Raw genomic sequence first — 6,032 nt, 5'->3', positions numbered from 1 at the left:
TGTCACGTGGTACCGGAGGACAAATAACACACACAAGCACCTATGTACTAGGACTTTCACACAATGTCCATGTATAAAATTCTCTCTGGGTGTCAAGGTTTTAGTCATCACGGGGTTATTGTAGGTGACAGTTGCCCAAGGAGCTGCGTTGGGAGATAAAATCCGAAAGAATGTGGTTGGGAAGCTGGCTCATTAAACACATTAGCCACACAGTTATTCTTACACCTATATAACTATATATGTTTTATATATATATATATATATATATATATATATATATATATATATATAGATGTACATACATACATACATACATACATACATATATATGTATATATGTATATTATATATATATGGGAGAATATACAAAAAATAACAACAGACGAGGACAGGTGGTGTAAATAACAAAAGTATATATTAGTATGACGCTCGGGAATACGGAAAGTCTTTGACGTTTCGAGCTACGCTCTTCAACAGAAAGAATACGGAGACAAGGAGAAAAACACGGAGAAAAAAAATTGAATAGTGTTCAGTCAACGGTCAATCATATTATATATATATATATATATATATATATATATATATATATATATATATATATATATATATATACTACTGAGACTATACAGTCATAGATTAGTCTATTACATTTCGCTTTAATGACATTGCCAAGTGGGAATGATTTTACGTTGCGAAAGCGAAACACATCACGCCTACACATCACCTCCCCTACACATTGCCACATCGATGCCCCCTTCGTAAACCTACCACGTCATCTTGAACACAATAACCCAATACAAATTAAAGAATAAAATAGAAAAAATACAAGATGAATAAAGCAACCAGAGATCAATATATATATATATATATATATATATATATATATATATATATATATATATATATATATATATATATATAAATTTCTGTGTGTGCGTACACAAAACAAAACAAAAGAATTCATATTTTCGTAATCGGTGAACCGTGTAAAATATTATTGAATTCCTGCTGGAGCTATACAATAATAACAATAGCAATAATAATAAGAATAATAATAACAATAATAATAATAATAATAATAATAATAATAATAATAATAATAATAATAATAATAATAATAAATAAATCATATTATCTCTGGCTGCCCAGTCCTGGCTAAGAAGGAATATATTCACAGACACGACAGAGCTGGGACCTATATACACTGGAAGCTATGCCAACATTATGGAATAGCAACAGAAAAAAGATGGTATAAACACACGCCAGAAAAGGTCACAGAAAACGAGAAAGCAACCATACTCTGGGATATGCCAATACACACAGATAGAGAAATTAAGGCAAATAGACCAGATATAGTTGTCAAAGATCATGAAGGAAAAAAATGCCTTCTAATTGATGTTTCAATACCAGCAGATGACAACGTTTCTCTAAAAGAAATGGAAAAACTTTCAAAATACAAAGACCTGGAAATAGAGATAACTCGAATGTGGAATCTAAAAACAGAAACAATTCCTATCATAGTAGGTGCCTTAGGTATAATAAAAAAATATTCAGACAAATACATAACAAAAACACCAGGACTTACAAATATATATAACATACAGAAAATTGCACTACTGGGTACTGCACACATTCTACGCAAAACACTTTCAATACAGTAAACATAAGAGCACCACAGCAAACCACAGCACATACCCAAGGCGCACAGAGCTGCGCTCGGTAGTGAAGTGAAAGCACGTTATAAAAATAAAACTACTGAATAATAATAATAATAATAAGAAGAACAACAACAACAACAATAATAATGATGATGATGATGATGATACTACTACTACTACAACTACTACTACTACTACTACTACTACTACTACTACTACTACTACTAATGATAATAATAATAATAATAATAACGACGATGATGATTTTTAAAATGACATAACTTCTCTTCTCATTACTTATCAGGACTGACACAGCAAAGCCTGGCACACTGATAGATTGGAGACATCGACGCAAAAGAATATAATGGGAAAAAAAATGCCATAGCAAAGAACTACATAACTGCAAAACATACTATCATAAGGCTAGCCAATCGATACTTTGAACAAGTGGCAATATCAATGTTTTAACGGAAACTAGTTTGAATACGTGAAGTGTCTTTAATTGGTGTATGTTTCGGTGTCGTTGTATGTCTGTGTTGTCAGTTCATCAGAAACAAGCAATGAACAATATAGATAGAGATGAGGCTTTCAGATGTCTTTGTTGATGTTTGCATCCACCAGAGTGAGTAATTCGATTGAGAAATAATCGAAGCGAAATTCAATGATCTGTAAATTAAACTTTTAAATAATGTCCACATAAAGGAAATATTAAAAAAGAATCAATCAACAAAATTAAATGGATTATTTTGACCTCAATTTATTGTTTCCCCAACATTTTGGAAGCATTCGTTCTCTTTACATGTGAAAATTTTATTTTAATCATAGACACCAAGTTGCTTCATCAGTTCTTGTAAACCCCAGGGTTCTGTTATATTACCTAAGCGTCCCAGTATAACCATTAATGGTTTACATGTCACCGCTGACAGTTCGCACTTCAGTGCAAAAAATGATGCTTCTAACACTTTCTTAACCATCAGCAGACTGGCATCAGTTACACCATCTAGAGAAAAATTTGCTTACATTAATACACATTAACGAAACATTCTCTAAATAGAGCATCCTCAATCTTGTCTCCTTCGACAACTCAAGGTGAAAATCACTGCAGATAACTAAAAAACAATCTACCTCGGCCTTGGACAAAATGAAAATATAACTCGATCATGTTACAAATGATAAACTACTTTGGTGAGCTTATGTAAAAAAAAAAAAAAACAGAACACAGAAACAAGCTTTCAGAGATTAGTCTTCCTCCTTCGTATCGCAAAATGCTTCAACCACAAAAAGTTGCTCATTCTCTACAAAATATCAGTGAGACCGAAGTTAGTATAATGCTCCAAAATATGATGTAGCGATGTTGTTATATATATACGAACAACCTACAATGCGGCTAAAAAAACATAAGCCATCGATGCAGCTAATCTCAAGGATGCAATTACCAAATTTTGTCTCACAGTGCTTTGTCTCTTTAGTGGGCTTTTTATGCTGTTTCTACAAATACCCCTGTACCACAGAGTTAACTGACTGCATAATATCTCCATTCAAAGTCCCTTAGCACCCTCTTATCCCTATGCAAATCGCATCCTCTTTTCACACGTTCACAGTCTCACCAAATTCTGAATTAACCATTATACCAATCATCTACCAAAATAGTAACACTTTGCAAATCACAAATCACCGGCCGTGCATTTTCCGACGCAGGCATCGCTCAACCTTAACGTTAATTACATTATTCTGACCAAGTAAGGGAAGGAGAGCTGTGTGGTTATGTACATAATCTCTTCTTTAGAGAAAACATGAAAAACCCTGCACATATCGATCCAATAAAACTGATTTGCTAGATGTAAAATTGTTTATTTATCATTGAGTGAGATGAAATTTTGTAACGACACGCCCCTTACATAATTTACATTATTTACAGTTGACGGATATTTGTCCTCATCTTGTATTTTGTTAACACTACATTTCGGCTGATATACCCTCCAGCCTTCATCAGGTGTCTTGGGGGAAATTTCGAACCTGGGTTCTCATTCCTAAAGTATTTTTCAATGTTGTTGTTGTTGTTGTTGTTGTTGTTTTTGTTATTATTATTATTATTATTATTATTATTATTATTATCATTTTTATTATTATTATTATTATTATTATTATTATTATTATTATTATTATGATTATTATTATTATTATTATCATTATCATTATTCAGGTCACTGCATGGAATCGAACGCGGAATCTTGGGGTTAGTAGCCCGCGCACTTAATCACTACGCCATATGCCCGTGGGCATCTGGCGTAGTGACCTGAATAACAATAATAACAATAATAATAATAATAATAATAATAATAATAATAATAATAATAATAATAAATACAAACAAGAAATCAATCTACCTAACAAATACGAAGAAGAAGAAGAAGAAGAAGAAGAAGAAGAAGAAGAAGAAGAAGAAGAAGAAGAAGAAGAAGAAGAAGAAGAAGAAGAAGAAACAACAAAAGCTATAAAACAAATGAAATCCAAACTAAAACTAGAACAGCAACGGACCATGATAAAACGATGGCAAGAAAAGCCCCTACATGGTAAATACTGGGCTAAACTAAATGCGAAAGAAATAGACAGAGAAAAATCCCAGCAATGGCTGAGAAGCTCAGGACTCAAAGCAGAGACTGAAGGATTTTTAATTGCTGCACAAGACCAGAGCCTCCCCACCAGAAATTACCAAAAACACATAATGAAAAGAAATATAACAAGTAACTGTAGAATATGTGGAGATCGACAAGAAACAATAAATCATATTATCTCTGGCTGCCCAGTCCTGGCTAAGAAGGAATATATTCACAGACACGACAGAGCTGGGACCTATATACACTGGAAGCTATGCCAACACTATGGAATAACAACAGAAAAAAGATGGTATAAACACACGCCAGAAAAGGTCACAGAAAACGAGAAAGCAACCATACTCTGGGATATGCCAATACACACAGATAGAGAAATTAAGGCAAATAGACCAGATATAGTTGTCAAAGATCATGAAGAAAAAAAATGCTTTCTAATTGATGTATCAATACCAGCAGATGACAACGTTTCTCTAAAAGAAATGGAAAAACTTTCAAAATACAAAGACCTGGAAATAGAGATAACTCGGATGTGGAATCTAAAAACAGAAACAATTCCTATCATAGTAGGTGCCTTAGGTATAATAAAAAAATATTCAGACAAATACATAACAAAAACACCAGGACTTTCAAATATATATAACATACAGAAAATTGCACTACTGGGTACTACACACATTCTACGCAAAACACTTTCAATACAGTAAACATAAGAGCACCACAGCAAACCACAGCACATACCCAAGGCGCACAGAGCTGCGCTCGGTAGTGAAGTGAAAGCACGTTATAAAAATAAAACTACTGAACAATAATAATAATAATATCGAGAAATACCTTAGGAATGAGAACCCAAGTTCGAAATTTCCCCAAGACACCTGATGAAGGCTGGAGGGTATATCAGCCGAAACATAGTGTTAACAACAAACAAGTTGAGGACAAATATCCGTCAAATGTAAATAACGTAAATAATATACGTAGTTCCTCCTCTCTTAAATATAGAACAGCCCCTTACATAGTTGGCTTTAATCATGCATTTCTAATCTGAAGTTAATTACTTGCCACGTTCATCAAACCTGAGGCTTTTTTGATATAACAGGTTTGTGACTTCTGTGACGCACGGAATAGGAAAGAAGAAACGAAGGGGGTCTAGTAATTAGAAAAAGCATGTTGAATGCCCTCTACTAACCCAAAACCCAATATAAGTTGAGGTAACACAATGCGGCAGTAAAAGTGCTACATTGGAAACTATATGAAACGTGGTATCTATAAAAAGATAGACGTGGCATGAGTACAAACCGCAGAAAGTGTCGGAGTCAGACGCTTGGAAAATTCTGTGAGATTTCCCAATCCAGAACGATCAGGTGCTTGAGCATGATAAGCCGGACATAGTGGTAGTGGACAACTTGAACCACGTGCTATATAATTCTGGTCACGTGCCGCTTTGACCAAATGATAGTCAAAAAGTAAGGCGGAAAGTAAACATATACAATTCGCTTAAGTTCGAAATAGCATGGCTATGGGTAAATGAAGAAGTAAAACATTCCAAGTCGTTAAATATTTACACCGGAAGCTTTGCCGGAACTGAGAACTTGGAGCTGGAAACTCACGGTATAAACATCCGGTCGACAAGCGCTGGAGTCGGACAAATGCAAAGTTTTGTGGGATTTTACTATTCAACCGGATAAAGTAGAAAAAATAAGACCAGGCAACAATAATAGACAAAGATAAGAGATGTTGCTTACTAAATGATCCCTCATGCCCG

The sequence above is a fragment of the Octopus bimaculoides genome, chromosome 6, assembly GCF_046866305.1.
Source record: "Octopus bimaculoides isolate indiv1 chromosome 6, ASM4686630v1, whole genome shotgun sequence".
NCBI classification, from domain to species: domain Eukaryota; kingdom Metazoa; phylum Mollusca; class Cephalopoda; order Octopoda; family Octopodidae; genus Octopus; species Octopus bimaculoides.
Note: the sequence above shows the minus strand (reverse complement) of the source record.